This window comes from Felis catus, chromosome A2 (assembly GCF_018350175.1).
Source record: "Felis catus isolate Fca126 chromosome A2, F.catus_Fca126_mat1.0, whole genome shotgun sequence".
Lineage (NCBI taxonomy): Eukaryota > Metazoa > Chordata > Mammalia > Carnivora > Felidae > Felis > Felis catus.
This window is the reverse complement of record NC_058369.1, coordinates 129,110,384-129,134,938: the sequence shown is the minus strand read 5'-3', so window position 1 is coordinate 129,134,938 and position 24,555 is coordinate 129,110,384. Positions and strand designations below refer to the sequence as shown.

The window sequence follows — 24,555 nt, the reverse complement described above, 5'->3', positions numbered from 1 at the left end:
GAGACATAATTGACTCCTTACTTATTTGACATCTATTGCATTGAAATGTCAGTGCAGAAACATAAAAAGAAATCCACCTGTCTTTCCAAAGTAAACCCTAATAAAGTGTGGATTTTGCTCAGCTATTTTTCTGGTACCTGAGTGGTAAGGCTTACGGTTAGTACCAGAGCCTGGCTTAATTCTGACTCCAGGTGGTCCTGTTGATAGTATTCTTAATTAAATTCTGTATGATGCAAATTGAGTGGGTTTGGTCTTGGTCTTTATTGGTCATATAATATAGTGTCAGACAGAGTATCACACTTACAGAAGAATTCTCCAGAAGCCAAGGTGTATAAAAATAGGTTATGGATGTTGTTGAAAGACAATTCTCCATGGGTCTCTTACATTTTTGTATGACTAGCAAACAGAACAAATTATTTTGTTCCAGACTATTTCCAGGATGTATGAAGGGGCTGTATCTATTTCTTTTGGATATTATAACAAAATGCTGAGTGGCTTAAAAGACAGAAATTATTGTCTAATAGTTCTCTAGACCAGAAGTCTGAAGTCAAGGTGTCAGCAGGGCCACATGCCCTTTAGAGGATGCAGAGGAAAATCTGTTCCTTGCCTCTTCTAGCTTTTGGTGACTATTGACATTATTTGACTTGTGGCCACTTGACTCCAATCTCTGTCTCTATGAGTACATTGGTTCCTCCTCTGTTCATGTGAATGCTCCCTCTACCTCTATCTTACAAGAACTCTTGTTATTTGTACATATAATTTATGTGTAAACAATATAAATAATAATTAAATACTAATAACAAAGTTAACATTTACTTGTTATTGCATTTATCATGCACCAAAAAACCCCAGGATAATGCTCTCATTGAAAGATTTTTAACTTAATCACATCTTCAAATACCCTTCTTTCCAATAAATTAACACTTATAAATTCCAGAGATTAGGATTTGCTGTCTTTAGTGACCTTTATTTAACCTACTGTAGGTGCATTATGTAGTTTCACATAAAGATCAATCAGATGATATAGGCCAAATAACACTTGGCCAACTCTTAAATAGTCTAGAAATATATTGTGTAATTTAAATTGTCTATCAATTCCTAACACCCACTATCTTCATGGCTAATTCAATCCTTATTTTAAGCTATTTTTCACATAAAAGTCCTTGATAAACTAGCAAATTATACATTTTTATTAGGTGATAGTGATATTGGTACATTTCTACCATTTCTCATGCAGAATCTCTTGTCAGATGTGATATACATTGGCTATATAACCAAATGTATAGAGTTTGGAACTTCTAGATATTTAGAAGACAAAAGTGATCCAAATCAGGATACTGTCCTCATAGTATTACTTTCCATGTACTAGGTTACCAACATTGCAATTCAATCTAAACAAGGTCCCCAAATATATCCACTATTGAGTGCGACTTGGATTAAATTATGTTTCTGGTATTTTGTCCAGGGCATAGTCATCTCTGTCTCTAGTTCCTATTAAAGAGAGGAGAGTACAACACATCATTTTAAAGTTCACCTTGCACTTAAACTAGTTCTCAGTTCAGGCTCCTATTACCAAGAAAAAACATGATGCTTTCATTGCATTCCTAGATGCTACTTTCCCCAAGGTTTTGTAGAACTTAACATTTATTTTTCATATTTGGGAATAGATTTTTAGTCCCTGAACCTTCTTCCCAGTTAAAGGGGGAAGAAATTTCTCAATACTGAGACTTTGCAGTTTAACAGAGAACCCTGTTAAAACAAATGTAGAACTATCCAGCCACTCTCTTTATAGGAATTCTGTGCAGGAGAGGACATAATGCCTTAAATATTTCACATGGTTTCTTGAATATTAAATGAAAAAGAGAACATGAAAAATAAAAGACATATAATTCAAAACATTTAGAATAAGACCCCATGACTTCAACACCATTGGCATCAAATTAGATGTAAGAAATTCATTGGGCCAAATAGGTAAGGAGTGACAAACTTACCTTTTGTGTAACTAATTGTTTTTTTCTGTATCCTTCCTCTCGATGGTAAATAATAATAATAATAATAATAATAACCTTAGTGTAGTGTTTCTCAAACACCTGTTCAATAAGAATGAATTGAGATTTTATTAAAAAGATGATTCTTCTCCTCCATCTCATGGCATTATAATTTAAAAGGTTTGGGGCACCTGGATGGCTCAGTTAGTAGAGCATGCACATGTTGGACATCTGGCCAATTAAAAAAAAAAAGGCTGGGCCTGTAGGGTGGTATAGTGTAAACAGGAAATTTGTGCATTTTGAAAATCTCACCATGTCATTCCAGTAAACAGCTAAACTTGGTAACCATTGTGAAAAATGAACTGCCCTAATCTCTCAGTGTTGCCAAACTTTACCACAGTTTTATAAGAATATTAAGAATGTATATCAATGTTGAAGAATGACTAGTTTTCAGCTAATTAATCTTTAAGAGGAATGCTCTTTAGCTTGAAAATATTTTTATGAATATAGACAGGAAATGTGCTATATTTAATAGTAAGTAAAAAACTGGCCAAGGAACACTCAAAACCTACTCACTATAGATAAGCTCTAAACATCCTTAACAGATCATGAAATTATGGACATACAGAAATCAAACCAAATGCTCTTTAACTAACTAAAACTACTATTTTCTTTGAACTCCTTTCTGTTGTTGTGGTGGTGGTGGTGGTGCTGGTGGTTGGAGTTTGTTTTCCACAAAATTCTATTTTCTTTCTTTGAGTCCCTAGTAATATGCAAACTTCTCAGTTAAGTAGCCACACAAGTGGTTACATATCCATCTTAAAATTTCATCCATATGATCCATGATCCATGTGATTTTAGAGAACATGTGGTGTGACCATTATGATGGATTTGAACCTCAGTGAACCTCAAAACTCAGAATGAGTCTGTACTCATCCACTAGTGCTTTTCTATGGAACTTCAAGGTTTGCATCAGAATTGTAAACTGAAGGCTGAAGATAGATCAGAAGAGCTGAAAGTGTACCTTAAGGTAGATAGGGCCTTCACCAACTGCAAGACAACAATCTGCTAAATGTCGCAGTCAAAACATGATAACTGAGAAAAATCATTCCATGGAACTCTATGCCATCATCAAAAGCAAGGCAAGAGCTGCTTAGAAGAGTTGAGAAATTCCTCTTTAATCTCCAGGCATTCACTATTTCCATACTAGAGGCCTTCCAAAGGCTGGGGAAGAGCTGAGAACAATTGAGAGTAATCCTTTAAGAACCTCCAGGCCATCTCTAAAAGCACAACAAATGTTTTCCAAAGACTGATGTCTAAGTAGCAGGAGAACAGAAATCACCTGCAGGGCAGCAAATTAGAGAGTAGAATTGGGTAGCAACCAGATTGCCCCCAAAATTGGCCACCAAACTATAAAGCAGGTAGAATTCTTCCATGGTTTGGAGAGCTGGCAGCTCAGCTATACAGAGATATGCAAACTCTGGCTGATAATCAGATCCAAACCCTGCTGCAGAAAAAGCATGATCACACCCATAAATTGTTGCAGAGAGTGGTAAAGTGAACACAAATAGAGCTGCAGTGATGTCTAGACCCAAATCAACATCAGATTAGATTCATTCAACTCCATATATTAAAAGTCTAATAAAAAAGTGGGTAAATTTTTAGTGGTAAATATTATTTTATTTTTTCTCTATTATTCTTTTAGAACAATATTTGAATGGCAACCAAAAGTTACAACATATGTAAAAAATGCAGGAAAATGTGAATATCAGTCAGGAGAAATATAGCTTAGAAGTTAATATTACTAAGGAAGGCATTTAAAATAACTATGATTGATAAGTTAAAGGATCTAACAGAAAAGGAAGTAAATGAATGTAAACATGCATAGGGACATAAACAAATATTATAAATATTAAAATAAAAATATATCAGAAATTATTGGTATGGTCTTCCAGTTACTGGGCAGAGCAAGGATTTTGTGAACTTAAAGAAATAAATAGAAACCGGTCAGACAAAATATTAAGGGACAGAAGATTAAAAAATTAGAAAAAAAGTAGTTGATATGTGGGACAATATCAAGTAGATAACGTGTGGGTAATTAGGGTTCCAGAAGCAGGAGAGAGAGAAACTGAGCAAAGTAATTATTTGAAGAGAAAATGATAAAAAGAGAACCACCACAGAGCTGAATTTAACAATGCTATCAATTTTTTGGATATATTGATATCTATAGACTTTTCCATCCAACATCATCAGAATACACATTTTTCTCAAGCTCACATGAAAAATTCACCAAGACAGACAACATTCTGGACACCTTAGCAAATTCAAAGAGGAATCATACAATGCCTGCTCATGGATTACAATGGAATGAAACTAAAAGTTAGCAGAGAGGTAACTGGAAAATCCCACATAGGTGGAGACTAAAAAATACACTTCCAATAACACATTGGTTAAGGAAGAAATATCAAGAATAATTAAAGATATTGATAACTAAATGAAAATGAAAACAAAGCTTATCACAAAGATATCAATGATAAAAGAAAACAGATCAATATATCTCATGAATACAGATGCAAAAATATTAGCAAATAGAATCTAAGTGCATAAAAATAATTTTCACCATGATCAATTGGAATTTTTGCTAGTATGAAAGCTAGTTCAACATTCAAAAAGTGATTAATGTAATCCATCACATCAATAGGGACTAAAAAAGAAAAAAAAATCATCATATCAATATATGCAGAAAAAGCATTTGACAAAATCTATCATCTATTCATGATAAAATAAAAAACTTTCAGTAAATTAGGAATACAGAAATACTTTCTCAACTTGATAAAATAAATCTAAAATGTACCTGTAGGAACATCAAACTTAATAGCAAGAAACTTGAAGCTTTCCTATTAAGATCAGGTACAAGTCAAGGATGTCTACTCTCACCTCTCCTTTTCAAAATTGTACTGGAAGTTCTAGCTAATGCAATAGGATAAGAAAAGGAAATAAAAGATACATAGTTTGGAAAGGAGGAAATAAAACTATCTTTTTTCATAGATGACACAATCGATTACATAGAAAGTCTGAAAAAAATGACCTCCCCCCCCCAAAAAAATACTAGAACTAATAGATGATTAAAGCAAGGTTGTGTGATACAAGGCTAATGTACAAAAGTCAATTATTTTCCCATATACCTGCAATGAATAGACAGAATTTGAATTTAAACACATTATTTACACCAGTACTCCAAATGTGAAATACTTAGGTGTAAATCTAACAAAATATAAACAGCTGTAAGTAAAGAAAAAATTATAAATAAAGAAAACTACAAACTCTGATGAAGTAAATCAAAGAAAAGCTAAGTATATGGAGAAATATTCCATGTTCAAGGGTAGGAAAACTCAATATTGTCACGATATAAATTTTTCCTAACATTTGATGTATAGACTCAATGCAATCCCAATAAAAATCCCAGCTAGTTATTTTGTGAGTATTGAGAAACAGATTTTAAAGGTTATTTAGGAAGTAAAAAGATCCAGAATTACCAACATAGTATTGAAGATGAACAAGTGGTAAGGCTGACACTAACTTCAAGACTTACTAGGGCTCGGTTTGGCACCACATATAGTAAAATTGGAATGATCAAGAGAAGAATAGCATGACCCCTGTATAAGGAAGACTTACTATAAAACTATAATAATCAAGACAGTATGGTAGTGACTAAAGAATGGACAAATAGATCAAAGAAATAGAGTATCTAGAATAGACCCACATAAACAGAGTCAACTGGTCTTTGACAAAGGAGCAAAGGCAATTAAATGGAACAAAGATAGTTCTTTCAACAAATGGTGCTAGAACAACTGGATATCCACATGCAATAAAATAGATCTAGACACAAACCTTACCCCTTCACAGAAATTAACTTAAGGTGAATCACAGACCTATATGTAAAATGCAAAACGGTAAAACTCCTAGAAGATAACATAGGAGAAAACCTAGATGTTCTAGAGTATGTTGACCACTTTTAAATGCAACACCATGCTCCATTAGAGAAATAATTGATATGTTGGACTTCATTAAAATTAAAAGTATCTGCTCTGTGAAAGACACTGTCAAGAAAATAAAAAGACAAGCCACAGATTGGGAAGAAATCTTTGCAAAAGACATATCTGATAAAGACTATTATCCAAAATACACAAATAACTCTTAAAATTCAACAATTTTTTTAAAACCTGACTTTAAAAATGGGTCAGGGGTTCCTGGGTAGCTCAGTTGGTTAAGCATCTGACTCTTGATTTCGGTTCAGGTCATGATCTCATGGTTAGTGAGTTTGAGCCCTGTGTTGGGCTGTGGGCTGACAGGGCAGAGCCTGCTTGGGATTCTTGCTCCTCTCTCTGACCCTCCCCTGTTCTATTTCTCTCTTAAAATAAATAAACCTTTTTTTAAAAAGTCGGTCAATGGGGCGCCTGGGTGGCTCAGTCGGTTAAGCGTCCGACTTCAGCTCAGGACACGATCTCGTGGTCCGTGAGTTCGAGCCCCGTGTCGGGCTCTGGGCTGATGGCTCAGAGACTGGAGCCTGCTTCCGATTCTGTGTCTCCCTCTCTCTCTGCCCCTCACCCGTTCATGCTCTGTCTCTCTCTGTCCCAAAAATAAATAAATGTTAAAAAAAATTTTTTTAAAAAGTCGGTCAAATATCTTAACAGACAGCTCACCAAAGAAAATATATAGATAGAAGATAGCATATGAAAAATTCTCTCCCTTTACATGTTGTTAGTAATAAAATTAAAACAAAAATTAAATACCACTACAAACCTATTAGAATGGCCAAAATCCAGAACACTGACACCATCATTCATGCTGGTAAGAATACAAAATAATGCAGCTACTTTGGAAGACAATTTAGTAGTTTCTTACTAAACTCAACATACTCTTTACCATATGATCCACCAATTTATCCAAATAAATTAAAATTTATGTCTAGGGGAGCCTGGATGGTTCAGTCAGTTGAGTGTTGGACTTTGACTCAGGTCATGATCTTGCAGTCCATGAGTTTGAGCCCCACATTAGGCTCTGTACTGACAACTCAGAGCCTGGAGCCTGCTTCAGATTTTGTCTCTCTCTGTCTTTCTGCCCCTCCCCTGCTCATACTCTGTCTGTCTCCAAAGAATAAACAAACATTAAAATAAATAAAAAAGAAAATTTATGTCTATACAAAAACTTGCACACTGATATTTAGAGCAGTTTTATTCATAATTGCCCCAACTTGGAAGCAACCAAAATGTCCTTCAGTTAGTGATTGGATAAACAAACTTTGGTACATCCAGACAACAGAATATTATTTATCACTAAATAGCAAGCCATGAAAGACAGAGAGAAGTCTTAAATGCATATTACCAAATGAAAGTAGACAATCTGAAGAGGCTATACACTATGATTTCAATGTTATGACATTTTGAAAGAGGTAAAACTATTGGGGATAGTAAAAAGATCAGTGGTTATCAGGGGTTTGGTTGAAAGAGGAGAGGTTTGAATAGGTGAAGCATATGGATTTTTTTAAGAGGTAAAACTAATCTGTATAATATGATAATGGCGGAAATATGACAAATCTCATAGAATACAGTCCAAACAGTAAACCTTAATGTAATCTATAGACTTCAGTTAAAAAAACCAATTATATAATAAATAGCAGTAACATCGGTCCATTAATTGTAACAAAGTTTTCATGCTAATACAAGATGTTAAGAAACAGGGAAACTGGGAGGAATGAGAGTGTATGGAGACTGTACTATCTCCTTATTTTTTCTATAAATCTAAATCTATAAATCTAAATTTAGAGTTCTAATAATCTAAAAAGTAAACTGTAATTAATTTAAAAAAAGAAAAGAAAACAGAGAAGGAAAGAGAAATAAAGTCAGAGAGATTTAAAGCATGGGAGAAGGCCTAAAGCACTGCTGCTCATTCTGAAAATTGAAGGAACCAGGCACCTAAAATTGTGAAACCCTACAATTGAGAAGTGAGTTTTGTCAACAACCTGAATGAGCTTGGAAGTAGATTATTAGCCAGAGCTCTAGCAGAAGCCCAGACCAGCTGACACCTTGATTTTGTCTTTGTACGGTCCTAACCAGCTGGGCCATGCAATGCCTAGATTTCTCACCTATAAAACAAATGGTGACTAAATTTGTAGTAATTTGTTTTGTTTTGTTTTGTTTTGTTTTACTTGTTTTAGAGAGGAGAGAGAGTGTGAGCAGGGGACAGGGGCAGAGGGAGAGTCAGTGAGAGAGAGAATCTTAAGCAGGCTGAACCCTCAGTGCAGGGCCTGACATGGGGCTCAGTCCCGCAACCCTGGGATCATGACAACCAAAATCAAGAGTCAGACATTCAAATGACTGAGCCATCCAGGTGCCCCTGTGGTAATTTTTAAAACAGCAATATAATTCTAAAACAATTCTCATAAAAGTATTGCCATTTCATAATCAAGAAAACTGAGGCCCAGGGAAGTTACAATTAAATTAATATTCCAATTAAATAGAATTAGTACATTCCACTAATCTAAGTTACCAATGAGTTAGATGAAACATCCATTTAGTCTACTACCAAAAGATTGTGCCCAGAGAATATGAGAACTAAAACATTTCTAGAGAATATTAATTTGAATTCTATTGATTCAGGGTGTATAATGAATTAAGCATCATTTACATGTTTCTCATTGTGCATGAAGTTTAAAATTAATGAAATAACCTGGAAATCTAATATTATGAGATACAATTCTACAATATTATCTACTTATACATTTTATTTTTTTTTTATTAATTCAGTTCATTTTACTAACAATCATTTTATATTTTAGTCTGTAGTTGTTGAAAGTAAGAATATAGAAAAAAAGTAGGAAGACAGAAAGTCATGAGCTTTTTAAGAAAATATCTTTCAATTTAAAATCAATCAGCATTCTGCTGTTTCCTTTTTCTTTTGTTCTTTACGTAGAATCAAGTATTACTATGTGTAAATTTAAGTGAGATTTTTTTTTGCGCATTTAGTATTTCTAAATAAATTGGTTCTTAGCAAAGATTTTTAGTGTTGAGATAATCAGTTTAGCACCTTAAGAAGCCTGCAAAAGGATACTGACTCAAAATCAAAGAAGAAATAAAAGATAATTTTAGATGATTCGGGGGAAACACCCATTTTTGTAGGTGAAATACAATTTGGTTTACATAATGAAGATGGTTGTCTCTGTTTTTCATATGACTTAGTGTATTTCTCTAGAAAGCCCCTATTATATATCCTTTGAAAACTGCTTCATTAGATTTTTCTTGTCCTGTTAACATACAAGCAAATTAAGTTAATCTCTAAAATTTATTCCAATCTGGTTTTTTAATGACAAGGTAAGTATTGATAATTCAATTGGCTTAATCATGACATCTGATTAATCTTCACATATTCCAAATTATTGCATTTATGACAGGTTTGATTACTCCAGGCTCTATATATGATCCTTATGAAGCCACAGAGAATTCACTAAGTCATAGGAAACATAAAATGATCTGAAATATAGCACAAATTAGTGTTTTCAAAATAGGTTAGTCATCTTGGAAGATACTTAGTTAAAAGAAATAAAAATGACTCAATATTTGGAAAAATGCATTAGTACACTAAAGGTTCTGAGCTATTTCCAGAGATAGATAACTGTTTAACTCAATATCTCCCAAATTTCTTTCACCTTGGTAAGCTTTTACTCAAATAACTACATTAACTAAAGTTTCATGGAAAGGTATTTTTGAAAAACGCACAAAGTAATTCCTTGAACGTAACATGTGTTTTGGAAGACAGAGTGATATAGAGGACAAAAGCACAGATTCCATTTCTACAGGTTGATTCTGAATCTAAGCCCCACCACACATGGCTTATATCACATAATTTACACATTTAGAACTTTATACAGCTTCCTTACTGATTAAAGGGGATAATAAGAAAAGCACGGCATGTTAGGATTAGAGGCTCTGGGACTAAAATATGTGGATTTGGATCCTTGTTTCTCTAGATGCTAGTAGTAAGATCTCAGTTAAGATATTTGCCCTATGTCAGCCTTATGGATAATCCTGTTGCCTCCTTCAGAAGATGGTTGGGTTAAATTTTTAAATACATAGAAAGAACTTTAATGAATACTTGGAAAAGATAAGTTTTCAGTAATAATAGCTAAAATTATAATAGTTTACATGGTTGTGATGATGATTGAGACTATGAAATGTCGTTTAAATATGCCTGTCATGATTTGAATTCCACAGATGTCATAGCTCCTTCTTGCTTCTTCTTAATTGACATTTATTTTTCCTTCTTTTCCATGGTAAGTTTTGATCCACTTTGGAGTTTCTGAAGTATTTTAAATAAGTACTTTATTGAATGATGTCTTGTTTCCAAATAATTTAGAGAAAGCAAATAGATATGGAAATCACGTCAAAGTAAAACTAAGGGTATGGAAGCAAAACGAAATCAGGAAATATTAGGAAAATGTATAGTAATCCTTCCCACAAGTTGGAGAAATAGGTAAATAATTTTCTCTTAGCTTCCTAAAAGCCAAAGTTAAAAGATGAACAAGTTCGATTATAGTAAGCTTTTACTATTTCCCACATTTTAAAAATTGTTCTAATAAAGTATGTTTTCTAGTACTGAGACCCAAAAGATATCTTCTATGTGTCCGAATTAAAAAAAAGAAGACAATCCTATGTTAAACACAATAACATTCTTTTCAAAGCAAGGCCACACATTTCAGCCAAATAAATTTTCCACAAGCCTTTCTGATGGTTTATGAAAATTGGAACTAATTAAATAAGTAAATAATTATAAGATGATTTAGTTAAATGAACGGACATCCTCACTGATAATCACTTCAAACATTCAGAGTCAGAGGTTCTATTTTGTGCTAAAGTCTGGAGTGCTGCTAACCTCAGCTGCCAACTGAGGGCAACCATACTGTGAGAGAAGAAAACAGTGACATCCCTGTATATATATATATATATATATATATATATATATATATATATATATAACCTGACCTGATATCTGATGAGATAGTCTACAGCATCACTACCCTAAGCCTCAGGCATAATTCTTCAGAAAAGGCAAGTCTACTCTAACACCCATAAAATGGCCAAAAATTATTTGCCTACACCAATCTTAATTAATTTTGTCTAATAAATGTCAAAGTAAATATTACCAATTTCCAAGTCAACATTTAAAAAATCTCAGTAAAGCACCCCCCAATATTTACTGTTTACTATAAATATGAATTCTTGGATCAGATTTTCCTGTAGATTAATTATAAATGAGTTTGATAAAATTGGAAATAAATTGGTTAGATATTATGTTGTATGCACAGTATGATTTAATTTGAGGAAAATTTTATTTAACCACTATTCTGGCAATATTTTGTAGCAAAACACTTTGAAGCTACATCTATTAAGTGAGCATAAAATCACACCCACAACATTAACAAAATATATAGTATTCACCCCTCAAAACAATAGCACATGGATCCAAGTCTTCTAGGAGCAGTTATGAGTAATTAAAGTACAAGTTTAAGAAAACTAGTTATGACACATCTTTGTTTTCTACCAATAGAAATTATCAATTTATCCCAAGTGACTATTTCTATAGACTTTGATCTCAGTATATTCAGATGCAACTTCAGTTTGAGCAAGAATGATCAAGGGAATATTTCTTTTATAGTATTTCTATTCCAGTTGAAAACAGCAAAATTCAAGAATATTTTTTATTTTATTTTATTTTATTTTATTTTATTTTATTTTATTATTTTAAATATATGAAATTTATTGTCAAATTGGTTTCCATACAACACCCAGTGCTCATCCCAAAAGATTCCCTCTTCAATACCCATCACCCACCCTCCCCTCCCTCCCACCCACCATCAGCCCTCAGTTTGTTCTCATTTTTTAAGACTCTCTTATGCTTTGGCTCTCTCCCACTCTAACCTCTCTTTTTTTTTCTTTTTTTTTTCTTCCCCTCCCCCATGGGTTCCTGTTAGGTTTCTCAGGATCCACATAAGAGTGAAAACATAGGGTATCTGTCTTTCTCTGTATGGCTTATTTCACTTAGCATAACACTCTCCAGTTCGTCCACATGCTACAAAGGGCCATATTTCATTCTTTCTCATTGCCACATAGTACTCCATTGTGTGGAGGTTCCTCAAAAAATTAAAAATAGACCTACCCTATGACCCAGCAGTAGCACTGCTAGGAATTTACCCAAGGGATACACGAGTACTGATGCATAGGGGCACTCGTACCCCAATGTTTATAGCAGCACTCTCAACAATAGCCAAATTATGGAAAAAGCCTAAATGTCCATCAACTGATGAATGGATAAAGAAATTGTGGTTTATATACAGAATGGAGTACTATGTGGCAAATTCAAGAATATTTAAAAGTACATTTAATTCTACTATGGAAAGTAACCATTTTGATAGATAAAAACATTTGCAAATTTATTAGGGAGGTTGTTAAATGCCATATTGATGGTAAAAACAGTAATAATAGTGATATTAATAAGAGCACATTTTAATATTCACTGTTTGTTACAAGGCGTTTCAATATATCCTAAAGACTAATAATGTTACCAAACTCAGACTCCTTTTCTCTATAAAACACAAGCTGTTCATTTTAACATATAATTTAATTTCCATTCTGAGTAAATGAAATTCTTAACCAGGAAATATTGCAATCATTAATCTAGCATAATTAAAAATGATTTTCTTTAAAAGTTACAGTGTGGATAGCTAACATATAATTTGAAATTGATTTTAAAAGGAGCATAACAGATATACCAATTCACAGATTTATAATATGGTTAAAAATGATAGTAAGATATTAGATATGGATTCATATGCAATCCCAAAAGCATATTACAGCTCACTGGTACCAAGGGGCAAAACAGCATTATTCAGTCAATGAAAGAAGTGAAGAAATAAGCAGACTGAGCTACCCCTTTATACCTCATTCTTTTGAGCATCTTGGATGCAGAGTAGTCAGAGGTCCTATCACTGAATTATAGCCAGGCATCTGACACTCTTGCCAACAAAGGAAAGAACATGCTTCACAATAATAGGAAGAAAAGAATAATCTCACATAACAAATGGATAAACGGTAAAGAGGAAGAAATTTTGTCTACATCTTCACAGAATATTATTAGGCTTATTGAATTACTCTTTTGTAGCCCATTTTATTTGGCCATCTAGTTTTTTTATTAATCATGTTACATATTTATGTATCAATTGTGTTTGTTTGGACATATTTGGTATATTAATGTAGCCCTATGCCAAACAGAAAAACCACTTTATTTTTTTTTTAAGTTAAGACTATTCAGCATAGTACTATTATTGCTAAATGTTCTTAAAGTAAACTTATTGTGATATCACTGACTTTTATTTGTTTCTCATTCAACAGGTATTCATTAAAATCCTACTGTGACAAGAAGAAAGGCAAAGAAATACTAAAGCCTTCTAGAAAAAAAAATTCATTCTGTAGACATAACATAAACCTATGGACCATCATAATCTGCCTTGTGTTAATACTGAATGACATGCTAAATCAAATTCTATAGGCAGTAATAGCCATTAAACATTTGAAGAAGAGAGATTAATGAAAGATCGACCAATAAAAGAAAGCTTAATGAAGGAGTTGAGTCTCGGGGTTGAGTGATGGTTGGAATTTGGATAGGCTGAAGAACAGGGCAAAATGTTTCAGGAAAGAAAAAGCCTTGGGATTAAGAATGTGTGTACATACACATTGAAGATCTGTGTGTAGCTGGAACAGATAGTGTGTCCCAAAAGAGGACATGAAGAAGTGTTTGGATAGAACAGGAAGAAGCCAGACTGGGGGAGGAAAGGTGAGGTCCAGTAATAAGACTGAAAGTTGAGGCATCATTCTATGTCATTCTAATAATAGTGATAAGGAAAATAAAGTGTTATTTCCATTAACTTAAAGGTCACTTCTAGTACTTACTCCTCTAACTAAGGAACGCTGAGGAATGCCTATTGGATATTCTCATCAAAGGTTTAACCACACATGAACAGATGAGTTCAGATATCAGTTGTATCATCCCAGTATCATGCTACATATAGCCAAAGAAATTTTCCAATGACCTTAGTGATAAAAGGAAAGGGAACAATAGTCCTGCATCTAAACATCAAATGGGAAAGAAAAATTCAACATCATGTTCAGTGGAAAACTTGAGAATCTATACAGAAATGTCATTTGGGAACAGTTTTCCTTTATTGTATCACATAAATTGTATCCCTCTGTGTTAGGTGTAGGATCTAGTTTCAAAATCTAGATGGTGAAGCAACTTACTAACCCTGGTACTCTGGATGCTTAAGAATTTCATTGCCTCTTACAAGTTGTACTAATGCCTATGGATATCATCTTTTATCATTTCAAACATGACCTTTTTCAATGAAAAAAAAATAGTTCTCATTACCCTAAAGTTTCTATAGAAATTGTAAGGGTGCTGAGATGTTACACCTCAGGGTAGTTGGGGTGGGGAAGCTTATGCAGGCTCAGTAGGTCTAATCTGACCCTGAGTTGACTTAATCCATAGAGTCGTTAAAATATTAGCATTTTATATGTGTGTCATAATATGGAAAAAGGGTGAGAAACAACACTTCATATAATAGCAGCAATACTGAATCAATATCTTGATTTTTATTGATTCATTCATTCAACAAATATTCCCTATAGGAACATTTGAAGTCCTAGATCCTTATGAACATGTGGTTCCTTATGACCAAGAAGGCCTTAAAATGTTCCCCTTAGCTTCACTAACATTTAGACAGGCTTCTTCCAAACTCTAGGTTCCTGACTTGCCTTTCCTTAGAGCATTTACTTTAGAAAACCTATAATTATAAACCTTCTCTACCCTCTTTAAGAGGTAAATCTTTTTAACACATCTTGCCAGTTTTATAGCTCAGGATGTCTTTCTTGAGGACCTGGGAACCTTTATTTGCAGTGTAATCATCAAGACAGATAATGTCTCTATTTCTCAGTTTGTGGGAGGGTAGGAGCCTAACTTCTGTAGTTACTTGCTTCAAGTTATTAAATTATCTCTTGTCTTAAAGACAGAGGAAAGTTCACTTTTCCTTTGGGATGAATTCAATTGGCAAACACAAGTGACCTATGATCTCCCTTTCATTCAAGCTCTTAAAAACCCTACAGACCTGTTTTAAAAATTTTTTTTTCAACGTTTATTTATTTTTGGGACAGAGAGAGACAGAGCATGAACGGGGGAGGGGCAGAGAGAGAGGGAGACACAGAATCGGAAACAGGCTCCAGGCTCTGAGCCATCATCAGCCCAGAGCCTGACGCGGGGCTCGAACTCACGGACCGCGAGATCGTGACCTGGCTGAAGTCAGAGCTTAACCGACTGCGCCACCCAGGCGCCCCGATACAGACCTATTTTAGTAGAGTTGGATTCAGAATGAGTTCTGTTCTCACTCCTCTATTACAATAACTTTATTTAATTGATTAATTAATTAATTAATTAATTTTAAATGTTTACTTATTTTGAGAGAGAGAGCATGCCCGCAAGTGGGCAAGGGGCAGAGAGAGAGGGAGAGAGAGAATCCCAAGCAGTTTCCTCACTGTCAGTGCAGAGCCCTACACGGGTCTTGATCTCACAAACCCTCCATGAGATCATGACCTGAGCCAAAATCAAGAGTCAGACGCTTAACCAACTGAGCAACCCATGCGCCCCTATTACAAGAACTTTTAAGCAAGTTTCCCTTGCCTATTTAACACTGTGCAGTGCAATTTCTGCTTTAACACTTAATTTTACCATTCTGCCTTGCATTATGTTCCCTGATATGTCATTTCTTGTTGATCTTGTGTTAGGGGACCTAACATGTGTTGATCATGTGAGGGACCTCATGGATTATACTGTTTATATATGGCTTAATGCTATGACCATTTAAAAAAAAAGTTTCACATATTCTTTATTTCTACTTTATCAGATAACCACAATATAATGTCTTAAAATAGACTCTTACGAGATAGTACAGTACACACAAAGTAGTTCATTAAAATTATTGAAAAAAATATCATTCTTAAATGTCTATTTGATGATAATCTTATCATTAATGTTGTTTATCAACAGCTTTCCTCTACATTCTATAAAAATGGTGGTTTTAAAAAATATTTCCCTATTTATAGGAAACATTTATTACACAGAGCATACCCTATCATAATCATAAAAAAGATGAAAATATATGGGTTGACACCTTGCCTTCTGAATTTACTATTGTCTGTTTTAAAAGAAATCAATTTTCTGTATTTTTGGCATCATTTTTATGGGTAACATCTAACTATTTGTATTGTTCATTTTCCAGCCTGTTCACTCATTTTCTGTAAGACAAAGGTTTTATATCCATAATAAGGAAAAAGACTTTAATTTGTACATGAATGTTACTTTCCATAATGAGTCAATTGCTGAGTGTATGTTTTCTTTAAATGTTACTATATCATTTTAACAAATATACTGTATTAATTTCTGAAGAAATGTTCAAATCATATCATAATATATTTCTGAAATGGTGTTTATCCATTTCATTGCTTTATTTACATGAAGCAGCAGTGACATTTGCAAACTAGCTGTGGTTATAACAGGTGTGCTTGCCCCCTGGATATCCTATCCCCTTGGATATTCCTGCTAAGTGGTAGTCTAATCACCCAAACTCCATGGAAGACTAAATTTAAATCAGATGTTAATTGCCTCTAGAGTTCAGCTGGTCTTTGCATTCCATTATCTCCCCTAAAGCCAAATGGAAAAATACTTTGACTCAGGAAATTGTATATGAAAGTCACATCTGCTGTAAGGAAAATAGGTTTATAAACTATGCATTTAAAAAGAGTAAACCCTTACCCATTCTTAAATGTAATATTTCTCCCACTATCTCTTCTAATGTCTTCATCAAATGATTTCTATTAAGAGATTATATCTAGAAAATATTTATTTGGTAACTCTGTCATAATAAGCTTCTTTAAATAACGGACTCTCTTTTGATGAAATGATGGAAATTTTTTTCATCATTCTATATTGGGCATCACTCAGCAGAGTCTGTGTCTACAGATGTTCCACACATCTATGGCAACCTACCTTACAGACTTAGGGTAGCATGTACTTGAACAAATGATTTATTTTCTCAACTTTTCTCTTCCTTCAATTAACTTATTTTCTAACTTTTCCAGCTCCTCTTCCTCCTCTTCAGCTTTAAGACAGGTGTTCCAAAACGAACAAGTTCATTTAGTGTTCTACTCTATAATCAATCCCTCTTATCTAATGTCACCTCTATTCAGGTGACTTCCAACTCTATGTCTTCAGTCTTGACCTCTCCCAAGTTTCAGTTCCAGTTTTCCATGTACATGTTGGCTGCACAGGGTATTCTTTCTGGCAATCTAATTCCATCCCCCACCTCCTCCCCTATCTGCTTCTTTTCTTTTTCTATATACTTTATCTTTTATTACTATCTTAATGGGTATTTGAGCTCAAACTTTTACAATGAGCTTGATTCCTTCACTAGTTTTCCTTCTCTTCCTTAACCCCCAAGTGATCCACCTTTACATTTAATCTATTTAAGCTTTCTGATTTATTTTCTGATAAAATTTCCAGTCCTATTGAACTTGATACAATTGGTACTGTGTGAGAAGTTGTTATTATTATATACTACATTTACATTTCCAAACATCACAGTGAGCACCTTGGTCTAGTTAGTAAGAATTGGTGACAAGTCTATATATACTCTAATCATATTCTTGATTTTTCTGTATTCACTCCTTTGTTTTATAGATAATAACAATGTCAAAACGCTCTTTAAGTGTCCTGTCTAGGCTATACTTTTTATTAAAAATGAAGGGAGAAAATTGCTTTTTGAAGATCAGAGCTATTAGAATTATTTAAAAAGGACACTGCATAAAAAGTGTTAAATTCCTGGGCAAAACAAAACAAAATCCACACTATTACAAATGTCTATTCTATTTCTAAGCCAAATTAAAAGCGAGGAGTTGCAAATATCCAAAAAAAGAAAGATCAATCAACCTACTGGTGGAGATGAAATCAACTGATGGACAGCAAAAACAGTACTAAATACTCTATGCCACACAATAAGCCCCAGTTTATACGTGGCACACAATTCTTTGTGAAAAAGAAGCAAATATGGTTACTTTAAAACCTATCCAATTACCAGAAACTTATCTCATACTCTTGTTTTCTATCATGAAATACATGACTATAAACCTATCTTTTTATTTTATTATTATTATTAGTTTTTAAATTCAGACAGGCACTGAGTAAAAGAAGCTCAAATGTAATGGAAGAAAAGAAATACCATGCTTTCTCCCCCTCCCCCTTAAACTCTCATAACATAAAACAGGCAAACCAATTTAAACTAGATTTAGAAAATAAAAAGTTGCTGTCTGCCTGGTTTAATCCCAGTGAATTTTATATCAGAACAATAAATCCCTGAAAATGTAGGCTTCCAATGGAACCTTGTTAAATATTTAATCATAGGCACTAGGCCCATAACCATAAGCCGTGTTCCTTATTCTTATTTATTTCAACAGTAACTTTTCTTCTTTTTATGGAAGAGATCAAATGATGAGGAATAATCACTCATGTGAGCATATGTGTGCTTACCAATACCATCATGGCAATATTGCCGCATACAGATTTAGTTGTATGAGGATGAAATTATAATAATGACTACTTCTGCAACAGAAAGGGAAGAAAATCTCTCTCCTCTACATTTGCTAAATGTATGAGATTCCGATAAAGGCATATATTTGTTGGGTTGTTTTAGATTTATATTAAAAAATAAAAATGCCATTTTGAGTTATCAGAAGGCATCAATTTGATGCCCAAGTATATACAGCACAAATATAGGAACAGTTCACATTTTTTTCCTTGCTTGTTTTTGAGCTTTATTCAAATGGAATCATACAGAATATGCTATTTAATGTTGGGCTTCTTTCATTATGTTTGTAAATTTCAAACATATTTTCAAATGTGATTGTAGTTCATTTTTATTTCTTTATAGCATCACATTGCTATGTGAAAATGAAACCCATTTTCATTATTCTTTCTATTGATGCATGCTTGGGTAGTTTCAAGTTTAGAAAATTACCAAATGATGCTGCTGTGAAAATTCTTTTGCATAGTGAACATATGTAGGCATTTCTATTGGGTTTTTCCCTAAAAGAGGAATTTTGGGGTCATCAGGTATATGTAAGTCCATCTTAAGAAGATACTACCAAAGAGTTTCTGAAAGTGATTGTAACAGTTTACACTCACAGCAGTGAATGAAAGTCTAGTTGCTCTCTGTCCTCACTAACACTTGGCATTGTTGATAGTTTTTATTTAGTCATTGTGCATTGGTATCAGACTGTGTTTTAACTCTGATTTTCCTGATAACTGATGATGTTGTGTATTTTTTCATGTATTAGTGCACATTTTAAAGTTGATTTTTTACTCATCCTTCAGAGCAGAGCTTAAATGTCACTTGTTTAAGGAGGTCTTCTTTCACCTTTCAGAATAGGTCTATTTTTCTGATCTTTGTTCTGCTGAAAACTGTACTTTTCTTTCATGGCCTTAATCTCAATAATGGAAGCTGTCAAATTAGATTCCACCCTCCAAGAGGGAAAAAACCACGTGCCCAACTTGTTAAATTCTATATTGCAGTGGCTAACATTGTCCTCACATATTAAGCACCCCATAAATAAAGGATCTAGTACTGCATTCACAAATATAAACTTGATAATTCCACTTAATTATCAATAACTGAATAGCTAAAAAGCCCGACTCAGGATAAAATAAAGTCTTTGAACCCCCAAATTTCTATAGACAAAAAAGAGGCTGAGACAATTATCCCACTACAAACAGAGGTCGTTTCCTACGGCAAAGGAACGATGAATTGGCATGGTTAAAAGTCTAGTGGGCAGAGGAGTAGTAGGAGCAGAGCAGCAGGGAGGAGGCAGACCCTAACCAAGGAACTCCTCAGAGAATGCTGTCAAGTTTCAGAATTATTAAGGATGAGCAGCTGCTGTGTGCCTCCTGTTTTCCCTCTTTTTAAACTAAAATCTCAGTTATGCTATTGTTAAAAAGAAAACCACAGGCCCAAAATGGCATCACTTAAGCTGAGTCCCCAAACCAGGGCTTAATACAGAAGGGAAATGCAGCTTCAACCTCCCTCAAAAATGTAGACTTAATCAGTCAGTCAGGAATTTGCTGAGTGAGTGTGCCACTTGGGCCCTCTTTGTTCCCCCAAAGGCAGTGGGGGTAATATGCATGATAAGACTCACTGCATTATTCCCTAAGGAAAAGAACACTTGCCTGAAATAATCCTTTTTTTTTTTTGGCTAATAATTGTTCCACCCTCCTTCCTATAAAAACCTTTCATTTTGTATAACTCCTTGGAGCTCCTCTCTACTTACTAAATGGGATGCTGCCCAATTCATGAAAACTTTAATAAAGCCAAATAGACCTTCAAATTTACTCAGTTAATTTTTTTTTTTAATACTGTCCTAGGTCTGACAATTATTGCCTGCTGGGTGATTGTGAAACAGAGAACTGGTCTCTTTAGGGCATAAGACTTCAAATCTAGAGGAATCATACCAAGGAATCAAACGCAAGCGTCCTGATCCATACCTACACCTGATTTAGATAATAAGATTCTGAATCTTGAGCTTGGTTTTCTAATGGGATAAGATATTATAGAAGTCTTTGGAGGGATGTAAATAATTTGTGGCCAAAATCAGTCTAAGGAAATTTAAAAACATGGCTGCAAATTCTTTCCTCCTCTTTCCCCAGAGGTATATGCCTCTTCCCTTGAGCTTGTGACTACTTAAACAATAGCGTATGATAAAAATCATGCTATGTCACTGCATAGGCTAAATCATAAAAGGCCATTTTGCTCCTGTCTCCCTATTGTAACATTCACTAAGACTCTTTTTAAGGTGCCCAACTACTCTTAAGCTGTCACGCAACAAGGAAACCCAGCTATATGGAGAAGCCAAGCCAAGCCAAACCAGCAAATCGCCTCAGCTGAGCAAGTCTTCAGATCATTCCAGCTCAGTAATATAAATGAAGATCAATGGATCACACAGTTTAGTCCATGGACCTCTTAAGAGCCACTGAGATTCTTTCAAGGAGTACTTGAGCTCAAAACTATTTTCTTAATAATGCTAACACATTGTTGCCTTTTGTATGGTGTTGATGTTTAAAGTGGTGCAAAAACTCTCTGATGCCTTGGCATGAATCACCACGAATACTCTTTAAATTCTTCACCAGCACACATGTACAGAAAAAAAAAATGTCATTTGCACTTATAAATATCTGTGGTGATGCAGAAAAAATATTAATTTTATCATATCAAAATCATTTAGGAGTCATCTTTTTAATATTCTATGTGACAAGATGGGAAATCTGCATAAAATACATTGCTGCATACTAAACTATGATGCTTGTCTCAAGGAGAAGCACTTGGGCAATTGAGCTGTGGGCTGAATTACGTGCTTCTTTCATGAAACATCATTTTCCATGAGAGAGTGACTGAAAAAACTGTGGTTATTCATCATTGGGTTTCTGAAAAAATATTTTCTCAAAAAAGGAAGAATTATTTCCAAGAATAAATTGACAGTATTGATTGTCAATGATAAATTTTGAATTTTTATCTGCCACTATCAGCTTAATAGCTTCCTTAGACTTTTCTGATGAGATGGGTGATGTTTTAATAAATGTCATTTTTTATTTTTATAATGAAATGTATTCACATTTGCAAAGGCTGCATAGCTCAGTGAAATCATATTTTCCTAAAGACCTGTGCACATTATAAAAATCATTCAAAGGGAAAAGATCCATTCAAAGTACAAGACATATCAATGGATTTTAATGTAACAGTGCAGAGTTCACTAACACAGTTTCAGATTCCACACTGCAAATGAACTTTAAAAAAATATCTCTTGACTAATTTTGGTACAGTATTGAAGGAAAACATTCTCTATCTGAAGAGGCTATTAAAATATTCCTCCCTTTTCCAACTTCACATCTGTGTAAGGTCATGTTTTCTTCATATACTTAAAACAACATATTGTAGCACTGGACACAGAAGCAGATAGGAAAAATGATGTTTTCTATTAAGTCCACATTTAAAGGTTTTGCAAAAATGTAAAACAAAGCCACTCTGTTCACTTTTTCTGTTTTGGAAAATAAGCTTTTTATTCAAAAAGTAATCTGTGATATCAATTAAAGAGCTTAGAACTATTTTAAATAAATTGAAAATAAAAACTTCTAAAATTTAATTTTTAATATGGTAAGTGTGTGTTATAATCCACATAAACAAACATTGCTTTTTGGTCCTCAATAAATTTTAAACAGGTGAGTGTTCTGAGACAAAAAAAAAAAAAAAATTGCTCCAGATGATTCCAGACACTAGTTGTTGCAGTCAGTCATCCCAGCCATTCAGATCTTCCCAGCTGAGGGCACAGACATCATAGAACAGACACAGCCATTCCTGCTGTGTCCTTTCTGAATTCCTTACCCAGAGAATCCATGACCAAAAAAGAATGGTGGTTGTTTTGTGCCACTAAGAGCTTTATTCTACAGTGATGATAGATAACTGAAGCTGTACTTTGTCTCCCAGCTTCCCCACCATTATAATCCAAGTTCTTCTTACATTCCCTGTGACCACTCTGCACTCACGTGAGTGAAGTAAAGTAGAAGCTGGGGAGTTTGCTAGATTTCCCCCACTCCCTCATGCCAGTGTCCTGGGTTTACGGAGTTTGATAGATTTTACCTATTAGATAACTCAAGAAGTCCTTCACTCTTTTGCCTTTTCATAGCCACATTTAACTCAGGCACTTAGATCTCTCATCCTAAAGATGGCAACAGCTTTCTAATTGATCTTCCTAGCTCCAGTTGCCCTTGTAGTCAAACTAATATTATATGTCAGGAAAATATTTTTTTCTTCTAAGGATAAATTTGGTGTTATTAACTTCCTTCCTGAAAAGCCTTCAGTAGCTAATCACTACCTTCAGGATAAGGAGTAAACTCTTTAAGGAGAACTAAAGCCCATGTAATATGACTCCTACTGTCTGTTTGGTCTCCTCTCCATCATAAGCTTTAATTAATTTTTAACATTCTACTGTACTAACAGTAGCTTCCAGAAGAAACCAGTATCTCTTAAAATCTCTGTGCTTGTGTATTCAACTTTCCTTCTGTTCTATTCTGCTAGACTTTTAAGATACATGATAATAACTATCTCTTTTTGGAGGCAATATATGAATTCTAGAATTCATTCCAGAAGAATGAATTAGGCTTTCTGCTTTGTGTATTTATATTACACAAGTTTATGCCTCCCTTTTAACACTTATCAGACTATATAACTTATGCTGTACTGAGAGTTCACTGAGAGATGGAATTATATTCCACCTTTGTATTTTTGAAATCCTAATATTTACCACAGTGATGAATAAATATCTATAGAATGAATAAAGAAATTGTTTTTATACAGTAGATATTTGTAGAAGAACTTGAAAATAATTTAGCCATCCATAGTGAGAACACAGTAGTAAACAAAGATTCAAAGCTAAAGGATTATAAATGGTCTTTAAACAAGTGAATAATTTTTTTAAAATGTCATTCACAGTCAAGGTAAATGTTATTAATAAGAAGACATCACAGATTCTATTAGTTTTCACCTAAGATCATACTCTTTTTTACTATTTAATACCTGCTTAATCTAGCATTCCAGAGCTGATTAATACTTTCATGTTTTCAAAGATATAAAACTACACAGTAACAGCAACTTAATTCTGTACTCAAATATGCTTTGCAGCGCAATATTCATGCTTCAAATATTTATACAGTATTTTAGTTTAGCACAGTGCAATTATTCTCTGTATATTACCAACTGACAACCTACCTGCTTCTTTAACAAACTTGATTTCAATTTGTGATATGGAAAAAAAACATAAAGTGGAGTATGGGAAATAGGGAGGGTTTTGACTAGAAAAATGAACAGCAAACTCCATTAGGTTTTAAAAAGATCATTTTGGCTAATTTTTAAAATAGCCTTTAACGGAGGTGTACTGAATGTCTTTCACTTGCACCTCCAGATTTATTCTCCGTCCTTCTCCACCCTAGTCCATGCTCCAGGAGGTCACCCTATATGAATGGCATCAACTGATTTCCTTTCTTTCAGCTTCTAGGTAGATATGTCCAATATAGGTGCATCACATAATCTTTGAGTCCAGCCTTCTGTTCTCCTTTTCAGTTGCAGCTAAACACTTACCCATAGGCTTTGACTCTCTTACCTTTAATGCCCCTGGACTAACCTCAAACAATAGGGGATGGGACAAGGTGGATGAATGCTTTTCCATGATAATCTTTGGTTGACACATCTAAAGTCATTCTCTGTATTCCTGAGAAGTTCTGAGAAGGATCAAGCTTCAGTTGCTTCTGGAGGGAATCAAACTCAGTTACACACACTTGTACTGACCTTACATCCTACCTTATTTCATTCTTT

At 34.1% G+C, this 24,555-nt stretch overlaps 1 long non-coding RNA gene and 1 other non-coding gene across 5 annotated transcripts in view; one reads left to right on the top strand and one right to left on the bottom strand.

The window, feature by feature from the left end:
* LOC123383964 overlaps positions 1-24,555 on the bottom strand; it is a 454,947-nt gene that overhangs the window by 84,556 nt on the left and 345,836 nt on the right. The window lies entirely within an intron of this gene.
* LOC111559613 lies at positions 5,587-5,689 on the top strand. Its single transcript, XR_002740742.2, has one exon. It is a non-coding gene; the product is annotated as a U6 spliceosomal RNA (small nuclear RNA).